Source organism: Mus caroli, unplaced genomic scaffold, assembly GCF_978045245.1.
Source record: "Mus caroli unplaced genomic scaffold, Mus_caroli_1 scaffold_2, whole genome shotgun sequence".
In the NCBI taxonomy this organism is placed as follows: domain Eukaryota; kingdom Metazoa; phylum Chordata; class Mammalia; order Rodentia; family Muridae; genus Mus; species Mus caroli.
Window position 1 is genome coordinate 4,131,692 of NW_028227257.1, and position 13,662 is coordinate 4,145,353.

The 13,662-nt window shown below is 41.6% G+C and overlaps 1 protein-coding gene across 3 annotated transcripts in view; it reads left to right on the plus strand.

The window, feature by feature from the left end:
• Positions 1–13,662, plus strand: part of LOC147005706 (uncharacterized) — a 55,510-nt gene that overhangs the window by 19,020 nt on the left and 22,828 nt on the right. The gene's annotated exons all lie outside the window — the stretch shown is intronic.

Genomic DNA, 13,662 nt, shown 5'->3' on the forward strand with positions numbered 1-13,662 from the left:
ACTTCTGGTCAGCGCCTTCCTCCCCCAACCCCATGCTATATTCAGCATGATCTCGGCAGAGGGCCCAAAGGTCCTCAGAGGACTCTCCATGCTGCAGGCCCACTAGCATACCGGGTCCTTGAAAACAATGGTGAGTGGAATGCAACATCACTTCCAAAAACTCCAGAGGGTCTTGTGCTACCAGCAACAGGGTCAAAGGACAAAGGCAGGCCCTAGCACATTCAGAATCTTGGGATCACTGAGACCAGTTTATGCAGGAGAGTAAGTGGGCAGCAGAAGCAACCAAGCTTCTTGCACAGGGTCCCTTCAGGTCTTCATCCTCATCCAGAAGACAGACCTAACATCAAGACCCCTGGACACCTTCTCTGCCAGAGGGGAGTTGGCCACCAGGGAGGGCTCTGACCCCAGGAATCAGGAAGTGGATATGAGCTCCAGACTTCTGTGTACATACTCTGCAACAGGAAAGCTTGCCTGCAGAGAATGTTCTGTCCACTGGGACATAGGAGAGAGTTGGTCTCCCAAGAGTCCTGACAGAGGCTAAAGAATCACAGGAGAAATAAGCTCCAACCAGAGACAGCTAGAATATCTAACACAAGAGACTACCAAATGGCGAAAGGCAAAGGAAAGAATCTTACTAACAGAAACCAGGACCACTGGGAATCATCAGAACCCAGTATGCCCACCACAGCGAGTCCTGAATATGCCAACACACCTGAAAAGCAAGATTGAGATTTAAAAATCATATCTCTTGTTGCTGGTAAAGGATTTTCAGAAGTGCATTAATAACTCACTTAAAGAAATTCAGGAAAACACTGCTAAACAGGTCGAAGCCCTTAAATAGGAAGCACAAAAATCCCTCAAGGAATTACAGGAAATCACTTCTAAACAGGTAGCAGTCCTTAAAAAGGAAACATAAATATCCCTTATAGAACTACAGGAAAACAAAACCAAAGGGGTGATGAAATTGAACAAAACCATGCAAGATCTAAAAATGGAAGTAGAAACAATTTTAAAAACCCAGAGGTAGACAACTCTGTAGATAGAAACCTAGGAAAGAAATCAGGAACCTTAGCTGCAAGCATCAGCAACAGAATACAAGAGATGGAAGGGAGAATCTCAGGTACAGAAGATTCCATAGAGAACATGGTCACAACAATCAAAGAAAATGCAAGGAAATCCTAACTCAAAACATGCAGGAAATCCAGCATGCAATGAGAAGACCAAACTTACAAATTATAGATAGATGACAATGGAAAATTTCAAATCAAAGGTCCAGTAAATATCTTCAACAAAATTATAGAAGAAAACTTCCCTAACCTAAAGAAAGAGATGGCCATGAACATACAAAGAAACTACAGAACTACAAATAGACTGGACCAGAAAAGAAATTCCTCCCGACACATAATAATCAGAGCAACAAATGCACTAAATAAAGATAGAATATTGAAAGCAGTTAGGGAAATAGGTCAAGTAACATATAGAGGCAGGCCTATTAGAATTATATCAGACTTCTCACCAGAGACTTTGAAAGCCAGAAGATCCTGGACAGATGTTATACAGACCCTAAGAGAACACAAATGCCAGCCCAGGGTACTGTACCCAGCAAAACTCTCCATTACCACAGATGGAGAACCGTAAGTATTCCACAAGAAAACCAAGTTCACACAATACCTTTCCATGAACCCAGCCCTTCAGAGGATAATAATTGGAAAACACCAACACAAGGACAGAAACTAAGCCCTAGAAAAAGCAAGAAAGTAAGCCTTCAACAAACCTAAAGGAAGACAGCCACAAGAACAGAATCTGAACTCTAACAACAAAAATAACAGGAAGCAACAAGTACTTTTTCTCATTATATCTTAATATCAATGGCTCAATTCCCTAATAAAAAGACATAGACTAACAGACTGGCTACATAAACAGGACCCAACTTTTTGCTGCTAACAGGAAACCCATCTCAGGGTAAAAGGCTGGAAAACAATTTTCCAAGAAAATAGTCTGAAGGAACAAACTGGAGTAGCCATTCTAATATGGAATAAAATCAACTTCCAACCTAAAGTTATCAAAAAAGACAAGGAGGTGCATACATGCCCCAAAGCTGAGGACAGGTAGAGAAGATAAATAGAATCATTAAAGAGACCCTTAACAAATTGACAGCAGAGACTAGCACTAATGATTAGGTAGCTCTCCTACCCTTTGTGCTCTTCAGGGTTAGAAACACCCCTGGACAGTTTGGACTGACCCTGAAAGACTCTGAGAGGAGCCCCTCACTCAGGCGTCGGGATAATAGCAGACCCCCAAGAACTCACGAGAGACCAAGCTTAATGCAAATCACATGAGGCTTTTTCGGGGAAAGCCACAGCTATGGGGACGACTCGTATCCCACGTAGGGTTAGAGGAGTTGACCCTGAGGTAAAAGGGGTTTCAGTTTTTATAGGTCCTTAAGGGGGAAAGAAGAAGGGGGTAGTAGGGGATTTTCAGATCTAAACAATGTCTATTCTAAAATGATTGATTCCTCTTGAAATGGGTATGGGAGGGAAACATGGAAGGATTCTAATGAAGGTGTAACAAACAACTCCAGATTGGCCCCTACTGTGGTTGCTGGGGAGTTTTTCCGACTCTTTCCCAGCAAAATAATATCACAGACGCCTGGCAGTGAGGTGCAGCAATGGGCACACACCTTGTCAGAACTTTGACAGATACACAGGTTTGAGGAGCAGCCAGAACATTGTGCACCCCTATTTTCTTAATCAGTGAAGCTAGTTCTACTAACAATGAAATCTACTTTGCCAATTTCAGGGCTTCTGTGGCCTTTTACATTCTGTCAGGATCTTTCAACCCCCTCTAAATCACTCTTTGGGGGGTGGGGTGGGGCTCCACTGGTAGAAATAGCCTCTATACATAGTGCTGACATGCTGCTTTCCCAGCCTTTGTTCTCTAGGCTCAAGGAGCTCAAGTGGGTGAGACAGGGAGCAAAGAAGCAGCTCCAGAAGGCCTACTCAAGAGAAGGAGACTTGCAAGCCCCACATCGCTTCCAAGTTAGAGATTTGGTCTACATTAGACACCACCATGCAGAAAACCTTATCTTGTAGTCTTGACCACCCTACTTTCTACCCTTATGGGACCACTTTAGATTTTGCTTCTGCTTTTAATTATAGGTCCATGTGTGTTATCGACTTTATTAGAACAAGAATTAGTGCAGTGCAGCTTTTAGTTTTGAGACAACAGTACCATGCCCTAAAGGATCAAGTGTGTCAGACAGAAGATAGTGTCTAGTTCTAAGATTAAAACTATTAACAAGTAGAAGTCGGGAATGAAAAAGTGAAACCCACCCTTTGATTTACCCCATTCTCCCCTTCCTTTCCCCAGTTCAGCCTTTCTTTTTCTAATTAAAAATTATTTTATTATTCTATGTGTTTGAGTGTTTTACCTGTTTGTATGTGTACTGCATGCATGCCTGGTTCCCTCATAGGTCAGTAGTGGGCAGTGAATCATTTGTACTGGGGTTTTAGACAGTTCTGTGCCACTGTGTTGGCACTGAGAATTGAATCCAGGTCCTCTGCAAAAGTATTCTTTGAGCCATCTCTTTAGCCTCTCTCTCTCTCTCTCTCTCCCTCCCTCCCTCCCTCCCTCCCTCCCTCCCTCCCCCCCCCTTCTCTCTTTTTGTTTTTCGAGACAAGGTTTCTCTGTGTAGCCCTGGTTGTCCTGGAACTCACTCTGTAGTCAAGGCTGGCCTCAAAATCAGAAATGTGCCTGCCTCTGCCTTCCAAGTGCTGAGATTAAAGTTGTGTGCCACCACTGCCCGGCGTTCCTTAGCTTCGCAATGCCTGTTTTTTTTTTTTTTCCTTTGTTTTTCTAAGTTTTTAATGGTTAGACTTCCTTTAAGTTCTTTGTATATTCTATCCACTGATCTTCCAGATGAGCATCTGGCAGAGATACCTCTCCTGTTTTTTTAGGCCTCTCCTCTTCACTCACCTGACAGGTCACTCTACAGAAGTTCTAGCTGCATGTGGTTCCCTTTGAAAGTAATTGCTTTCATCCTCTGCACCACCAGGGTCCTGTTTAGAAATCCCACTCCCATACTTCTATGTTGATGCAGATTCTTTGCTGGTTCTGGTGCAGTTTTGGAGTGTGGGGTCATGTGGTGATGGTTTTGAAGCGACTGGGATTAAGTTCTGTGCAGGATGAGAAGATGTGGCTTTATTTTCCTAAATATTGATTGTTGGCTTTAGGGGAACATGTAGGCATGTGTATTAGTGTGGGGGTACATGTATGTGTGTGTGTTAGTATGTGTATGGAGATGTGTGTGTTTATGTGTATCTATGAGCATATGGGCGGGAGGGCATGTGTATGTGTGTGTGGAGGGATTGCACATGCATGTGGGGCTGTATGTTTGCATTTATGTGTGTCATCACCTGTGTGTATACATGTGTTTGGGTTACATGTGTGCATGTGTGTATGAGCATATGGGGCAGTGCATATGTGCATGTCTGTGTTTGAGTTCATTTGGGGGGTTGCATGTGTGTGTGTGAGCATGTGGGGGTTTCATGTGTGTTTGTGTGCGTTTGTGTGTGGTGTTCTACATGTGTATAAGCAGGGATCAGGTATATGGTGTGCCTTTGTGTGTGAGCATGTTTATGTGGGTGTATGTGTGCCTGTGTGGCTGTGACCATGTGGCTGAAGTACAGGCGTGTGTGTGTGTGTGTGTGTGTGTGTGTGTGTATGTATGTATGTATGTGTGTGTGTATGTGTGTGTTTCAGCATGTGGCGGTACATGTGCATGTGTGGTGTGTTTGAGAGCATGTAAGTAGGGGTTCATGTGTAAAATTGTGTGTGTGTTTGTCATAGATAATATGACTTCATGCAGTTATATGTGGATCGTCTATTCCAGTGCTTCAAACTGTGTCTGTTTATGTGTTAGTACCATGCTGATTTCTATTGCTACAGCCTTATCATATAATTTGATATAAGGTAAGATGATGACCCTGTCATACCACAGAACACAGTGGTATTTTATTCAAATACAATCACAGGTATATTTTTTATTAATAAGCTGCACTGAAATGAAGTTTATGAAAGCAAAGAAACCTTTCAAATTGTTTTATTTCACTCCTGTTGTTTTCTGGCACCACCTGCTCAACACACCTTCAAAATATTGAGCAATACCTAAAGTCCCCACAAGAGGGCAAAAAGAACCTTCTTGACCCATGGTTACTCAGGGAGTGTGAGAGGGGGTAATTGGAGAAGCCCCTGCCTTGGTTTTCTTTGTACAAACACTGTCACATTTGTCCTTGTACTCTTTGAAGCCATTTTTCATCTTTTATAGACATTTCCCTGTAGTCTGCCCACTTAGTACCAGCTCTGATGTCCCAACACTGAGGTGGGATCCTGGCTCCATGGCAGTGACAGTTCATAGGATGTCCCGGGATCTTCTCACTTGTCAACTAAGAAATTGGCTTTAGGTCAGGCGCTCATCCTGGATGATGATACAAACAAGTGACTAGTGAGGCATTTGTGATTCTATGTTTCCCAGGGAGATGTGAAGGAACTTCTGTTACTCACAGATAGGGGATGTTGAGAGACAGGAGATGGCTCCATTCAAATATTGCTTGGTGCATCAGTGATATTTCTCGTTGCTTTGAATAAGTATCCAACAAAAATATCTTAGAAGCATGGAAAGGAAAGTTTTATCTTGTTTTGTTGGAGTCTATCATGGTGAGAAAGGCAGGGTAGAAAGCGAGATTCAGGTTGAGGAGGGCTGGGGGGCATTTGTGGATGAGTGGGAGACAGGTGGGAATGGGATGCAGATGGGGAGAGGGAGGCAGGCTTGGAAGTTGAAAGTAGCCTGTCGTATTCCATCTGTGGTCCAAATAGATGAAGATGAAAGGTTTTCCTCTCACTTTCTCCTTAAGCTGGGCCACCAGTTGGAGGCATTCCATTTTGGGTGGCTCTTCACTGTTTTTGGAAGCTTTTGTCAAAACAACCAAACACATGCAGAACTGTGTCTCTTGCCCAGAAAGGGGAGGAATATTTTCATTGTTCTTGTAGGAACATGGTTGACATAGTCAGCTACCTGCATCACTAACAAAGCCATCCAACATGAGTGATGCCTTGGGGGAGCTGAATCCCTGGGGTTTGCTACACTGATTGCAGGCTTCTCTACCAGAGAGTTTTCTCTCCCTCAGCAATTATTTCTTCCTTATACAACTCCATTGAGACCCCTGAGTCCCATAACCTCCTTCTGAGTTATTTTCAGATTGGAGGTAATGCCTGCTCATCAACACTGCTTTGAGCCACACCAGGGTCAGTAGAGTAGGAATCTGCAGTTTCCTCGCTGGAGAAACGAAGAGTTCCTGAAAGAGGCTGAGAATGAGGGAGGGTGTCCTCAAAAGAACTATACCAGTGAGGAGATGTGTGCACATGGCATTCTTTGGACAACACCTTTCATGCCATATATATTTAAGTTTCATTTTTAAAAATCCTCAAAACAGAAACAAAATGCTTAAATGTAAGGATAAGCCTCTTCACTATAGTCAAAATATCCTAATAAAAGCAACTTTGTAGCGTAAAAGTGATGTTAGCTCACATTTTCCGGGTGTGGGCCAGTATTGGATGATGTGATGGTATCAAGAGCCTGAGACAAGAGTTCACACATATCCAAAGTCAAGGGCAGAGAGTGCTCAGAGCATGTGTGCTAGTGCACAATTCACTTTCTTCATTCTTAAAGAACCCGGATCCCTGCCTAGACAATGGAGTCACTCATGGTGGTGAGTCTCTTCTTAGTTAACATAATTGTGACAGTATCACACAAATATAGTCAGAGGCTAAACTGATTCAGATGAGGACTCCTTGAGACTTTCCTCCCAGGTGGATCTAGGTTGTGCCAGTTGACAATTAAAAGGATACATCATACCCTCATCTTTTTTTATGGTAGTGAATACAAACAAAAAACAACAAGTGTTCTGTTCTATGGAGAAACTGGAGCCCGTGTGCATTGTTGGGGGATCATGAGAGGATCTGATATCTATAGAAAATGGTATGGTGACTTCCAAAGGGCCACTAACAACTGAATTAACATGGTAGCCCACAGTTCTGTTTAAAAGAACTGAAAACCAAGTGTCATATAGCTTTCCACACCCAGGCTCATCACAACTGTATTCTCAAGACTTTGAAGTAGAAGCAGCCAGAGTTCCTTTAGATAGGTGAAGAAGTAAGCAAAACATGATCTATGCAGACAACATAATATCTGTCATGACACTGGCCATAAAGTGGATGAACTCTGAATTCTCTCCATTTTTTTTTTATTGCTGTGAAAAAACACCAAACAAAAGCAACATAAAGAAGATTTGGGGGGGGGACTTACACTTTCAAGGTAAATGCAATAAGAGTTTGTGGCCATTGTTGGAGGATATTCAATCACATGATGAACCTCAAGATTGTGAAAAAAACTTGTTCCTTGTTGTGCTGTGGCTCAGCTCTAGCATACAACTTTAATACTAAGTAGGAGCTTTCTGTAAACAGGAGTAAATAAAGTTGACCATAGGTTAATATGCGAGCAAGTTGCCAGTTGAGAGGCAATGAACACAGGATGTGGAAATAAGGCCATTAGTTGAAGAGTATTTAGAACAGCTTGGAGGAGGGGAAAGGGCCCTTTCCCTCTGGGAAGTCAGTTGAGGAAGTTAAGCTGGGTTCTTTCTCTGCCTCTGGTCGAAGGCATTCACAACTTCATCAGCCTCCTCAGTCTTCACTGGTAAAACTGAATGTCTGGAAGTTGTTTTTTTTTTTTTTTAACAAAACAAAACCAAAGAATCACAATGGCAGGAAATGTGGCATTCAGTAGGTTGCATGGAGTTGCCTTAGTAGGTAGACATTACATCTTGATCTAGTATCAAAGTAGAAAAGAAGGACAAGGTAGGAAAAAAAAACACTCAGATTGGCTGGGTTTAGGAAAACCTCAAAGTCTGCCTGCCACCACTGACACACCTCCTCTAACAGGGTCACATCCCCAATCCTTCTTAAAATTTCCACCATCTAGGGGCCAAGTATTCAAACATATAAGTGTATTGCAATGATTCTCATTCAAAACCCCTGGAGGTCCTTATGCTAAGTGAAATGAGCCAGCCACAAAATGAACAACAAACACTTCTTGATCCTTAGAGCTAGCAAATACACAGATTTGGAATCAAGAATAGGAGACAAAAAATTGGGTGAGTAATGTAAATTTAATGTTTCCATAAACACAAAGGATGAGTTTGAAAGATCAATGATGCTCTGTAGATGGCCTGTGGGGTTTGTACATCATTTTCTTAACACTACTGAACTGGATACTTAATGTGGTAAGATGGTGTCTTAGTTAGGGTTTTACTGCTGTGAACAGACACCATGACCAAGGCAAGTCTTATAAAAAAACAACATTTAATTGGGGCTGGCTTACAGGTTCAGAGGTTCAGTCCATTATCATCAAGGTGGGAGCATGGCAGTATCAAGGCAGGCATGGCACAGGAGGAGCTGAGAGTTCTATGTCTTCATCCAAAGGCTGTTAGTGGAAGACTGACTTCCAGGCAACTAGGGTGAGGATCTTATACCCACACCCACAGTGACACACCCATTCCAACCAGGTCACACCTATTCCAACAAGGCCACACCTTCAGATGGTGCCACTCCCTGATCCAAGGATATACAAACCATCACAGATGGTAAAACACAGATAGCCTCTAAATCACAAATAGAATCATGCTGAGTGAGGAGACCAGACTTTGCTCCACACAGAGAGGGCACACACCCTGAAGAGCACACAGCTTTGGGTGAGTCCCTGGACCTGTCTCTTTGAGAAAGATGTTGTGTAGAATGATGTTTTGCCCATAGAGATGCAAGTGGACCAGGCTGTAAATAGCTCAGATGGTAAAGAACATACTTTGTGTGATGGTTTGAAAATGCTTCATCCAGGGTGTAGAATTATTAGAAAGTATGGCCCTGTTGAAGTACAGGTTGCCTTATTGGAATAGATGTATCACTATAGGTATGGGCAGTAAGATCACCATCCTCACTGCCTGGAAGCCAGTATTCCACTATCAGCATTCAGATGAAGATGTAGAACTTTCATCTCCTCTGGTAGCATACCAGCCTGGATGCTCCCATGTTCCTCTTTTGAAGATAATGGACTCAAACTCAGAATCTTTAAGTCAACTCCAATTCATTGATGTCCTTTATAGGATTTTCCTTGATCATGGTGTCCATTCGCATCATTAAAACCATAAGATACATTGTAATCATGAAGACTTGAGTTGACCCCAAGCATCATTTAGAATAGTGAGACCCCAGACAAATATCTCAGTCTCCAAGTTGGTTTAGGTCAACTTGTGTCCAGATAAAATACCGGTTGAATAACAGAAGCTGTTGTGAATTAGAAGTTGTGAGAAATATATATTCTGTTGCCTATAAATGATCCTAGAGAATTCAATAATATATAAAGAGGTGCACCATTTCTCTGCTTCCCCTGTGTCCTGATTGCTGCAACCCTACCAAGGGACCCTAGCACACTAGATAATGACAGAGGTGAGGAGGTAGGGGGCATCTCCAGAAGGAATAAGAGACCTGGGGTAACAGACACACCCAAGAATCAATCGGGGTGACCATATCTGTGACTCACTTCATTGGGGATATATAATCTGAAGTGGCCACCTATATCCAGACAGGAACCCCAGTGGAATGGTAGAGACACCACCCTACCCACTAAACTTTCAACACAGAATTTATCCTCTGTACAGGAAATCCAGGCAGAAGGGATGGACAGAGTCTGGGGAAATGGCAATCCAGTTAATGGCTGAGTTTGAGACTCATCCAATGGGCAATTACCAATCTCTAACATTATTAATGATACTCCATTGTGCTTTGAGACAGAAGCATAATGCCCTCTTAGAGGCTCTACCTAGCAGCTGACTCATACAGATACAGAAACTCACATCTAAACACTAGATGGAGCTTGAGTACTCTTATGAAAAAATAGGCAAAAGAATTGTGGTCTCCATAATGGATAGGAACTCCACAGAAAAACCAATAGCATCAACTAACCTTGACCCCTGGGGCTCCCAGAGTCTGAACTAGCATCCAAAGAAAATACACATGCTGGACCTAGTTCTCTCTGCTCATATATGCCAAACTTTGAGCTTGGTCTTTATGTGGGCACAGAACAACTGGAACAGAGGTTATCCCAAAAGCTGTTGCCTGTACTTGGCATATATGTACTAGCTGAGTTGCCTTGTCTGGCCTTACTGGGAAAGGAAGTGGATATCCTGGAAGAGAGTAGAATTGTCAGGGTGGGGAAGGGATACCCACAAACATGTTTAGCATAGATGTAGCTTGGAGCCTGTTATTTAGAAAGGTTCTTCAACAACAGGAACAGAGACAGTCCATGAGTCTGTTGCTTGCTTGTAGAGTCTGTTCTCCTAACTCTGCAGCTTATTCTTATGAAAATGGCAATAGCAAAAACAAACAAACAAAATAAACAAAAAGACATCCTGTTTTACTATCTGGAAAGAAGTCAATATTTTACTAACATAATATTTCAGCTAATTTTATTTGCACATCTATGAAATGGTACACTAGGAAAGGTCTACAGTATGCAATGCTGGCAACCTAACCTTGATCACTCTATGACGAAGGCCAAGTAGACCCTATAAACTTGTCACTCAGTCTCCACATATCTTTCTTGGCTTAAAAACGCACACTGAAACACACACAGACACACCAGAAATTCTTATTAAAACTTCAACTCATTGAAGTTACATTATTTAGCAATTTTAGATAATTCCCATTCAAGGCATGCTTCAAGAGGAAGTGCCAAATAGTAACTAATGCGAACATAAAGAAGAATGGAATGTCAAAGGATATGGGCATATTTATAACTATCAAGACAGGCTGTGAGATATAGTTTATTACTGATTATCCAGTTTAATGACATCTCTAATACATACATGAAAATACTGTTTTGGATACATATGAAGTATTTCATGATTATTATATGCTATTCTATTAAGCATTTTAACGTTAATATTGTTAAAATGTGTTGACAAAACAGGACACATTGGGGTGCATCTTCTATGCAATAACTTGTATTCTATAGGCTGACACATGAAAAATAAGAGGTAAACATAGCCTTGACTAATAACTGACATCCACATCAGGCAACATAACGAATCACCACATCAGAAGGGTATTTGTAACACTTGTGTTGCCACATCCCATGTGACCCCATACCCCACTAAAGCCATAAGCCAAATTAAATGATTTTAGAAGTTGCATTAGACATTGCATATTATCACAGCAACAGAAAAGCATTAATATACAGCCATAAAGTTTGACACATTTTTGAGAAATCTTATGTAACTAGAGAGTAATATGATTACAATTTTAAACAATATATAGAAGAACATCAAATTATAGAGCTTGAATTGATTGTTGATACTTAATTTTTTTGCATGAAAAATAATCTTGGGTGTTGGCTATAGATCTTACCAAATCCTTTATAGTCATACATCCCCTTCAGTTTGGTTCCTTATATCCTCAGAGATTACTGTGACATGAAAAGAACTTAAGATTGATTATACACTGAACACATTACTCTTGTATATAGGAACCTTAAAGTGCAACATGTTACCACAATAACTACAAATATGGGTTCTTCAGCAATCTGACTTTTTCTCATGGTATTTGAGGATATGGCTACATGCAAATTAATTACCATTTGTTTATTCATAAGATTCCTATCCAGAATGTGTTATGTATTTGTGGGTAATTGTGTTGTAAAAAGGGCTTATCACATTGGTAGGGTTTCTCTCCAATGTGGTTATTTTCTTATTTATTGAAAAGGGATTGATAAGTAAATATTGGGTGTAATGTTAATTGGTTAATTCCCTCTACTCGGGGACAGTGGAGTGCAGGTTTATCAAATAGGACCACCTGAGGATAGGAATCCACAGCATCTCAAATGTGTGATCCTCATGCAATTTGGGAACTGATTTAACACAAGTAGCATTAGACCCAGTCCACAATATGTCATCCATTTTGTCTATTAAAAAGGCCTTTCCTCTCAGATATACATTAAATATAGTTATAATAGTTATTTAAACTATAAGTTATGTTATATACTAACAACATCCAGTCTGTGATGGTTTGTATATCCTTGGACCAGGGAGTGGCACCATCTGAAGGTGTGGCCTTGTTGGAATAGGTGTGACCTGGTTGGAATGGGTGTGTCACTGTGGGTGTGGGTATAAGATCCTCACCCTAGTTGCCTGGAAGTCAGTCTTCCACTAGCAGCCTTTGGATGAAGACATAGAACTCTCAGCTCCTCCTGTGCCATGCCTGCCTGGATACTGCCATGCTCCCACCTTGATGATAATGGACTGAACCTGTAAGCCAGCCCCAATTAAATGTTGTTTTTTATAAGACTTGCCTTGGTCATGGTGTCTGTTCACAGCAGTAAAACCCTAACTAATACAGAAGTTGGTACCAGGAGTGGGGTATTGCTGTGATAGGCCTGACCATGCTTTTATTTGAAAGAATGTGGATTTTGGGACTTTGGATTTGGAAAGCAGTGGAATGCTTTAAATGGGGCTTAATAGGTTATCCTAGTAGGAATATAGAAGACTTTGTTGCTGGGAGTGATTTGAACTGTGTTGACCTGGCCCAAAAGATTTCAAAGGAAAAGAAATTCAGAATGTAGCATAAAGACTGATTTTGTGGTATTTTGGTGAAGAATGTGGCTACCTTTTGCTCTTGTCTGAAAAGTTTGCCTGTGGCTAAAGTGAAGAGACTTGCATTAGTTGCATTGACAAAAGAAGTTTCAAAAAAGCCCAGCAGAGACTTTGTTCTCTGGTTAAGTCTTATGAAGAGAAGTTTGAACAAGCATAGCAAGCTTAGAAAGGCAAAATATAAAATATATGGTTTGAGTATTAAAGGAGTACCAGGAAGTGAAATGGAGCAAAATCGTGTGTTCTAGGAGATAAAAGATTAAGGGAGTGGGAACTTGGGGCAAGATTCTACCCAGCTTAATTAGATCCAGGCATGGTGGTACACACCTTTAATCCCATGAGACAAGCATGCTGATCTCTGCATTCAAGGTCAATCTACAGAGCAAGAACCAGAATAGCCAAGCTTAGGCAGTGAAGGATTTAGAAAGCATAAAGCTAGTGATAATGTAATAGTACAAGGGGATCATATTCTAGTTCCTGTAAGCAGCAGAACTTGGCAGCTTCAGCCATGTGGCTCTGGCTCTAGATTTAAGAATGGAAGGAACTACTGGGAAAATTGATGCTGGTTAGCTGGAGCTAAGGAATTAGCGGTGATTAAGAAGAGACCAGCATCATTGAGGTGAAATCTTATGGGAAGTGTTTTCTGGGAGCACAAAGAAGCTGTGTTCCAGAGATAGCCAAGGTTGTATCTCGTGCTGCAGCTGGACTTGGTAATGTGTAAGAGTCACTCAGGTGGTACTGCTTGTGAAGGAATGAAGGGATCATGGAGAGAAGCTGAGGCTTAGCACTGTGAGAGGCCAAGGAAGGCCATTGGAGAAGGTGAAGCCTCAGCTGTAGTTGATGGCCCAGGACTGAAGGGGTCATGCAAAGGATTTGAGGCTTGGCACCCTGAAGAGAGCCTATGAGAGGC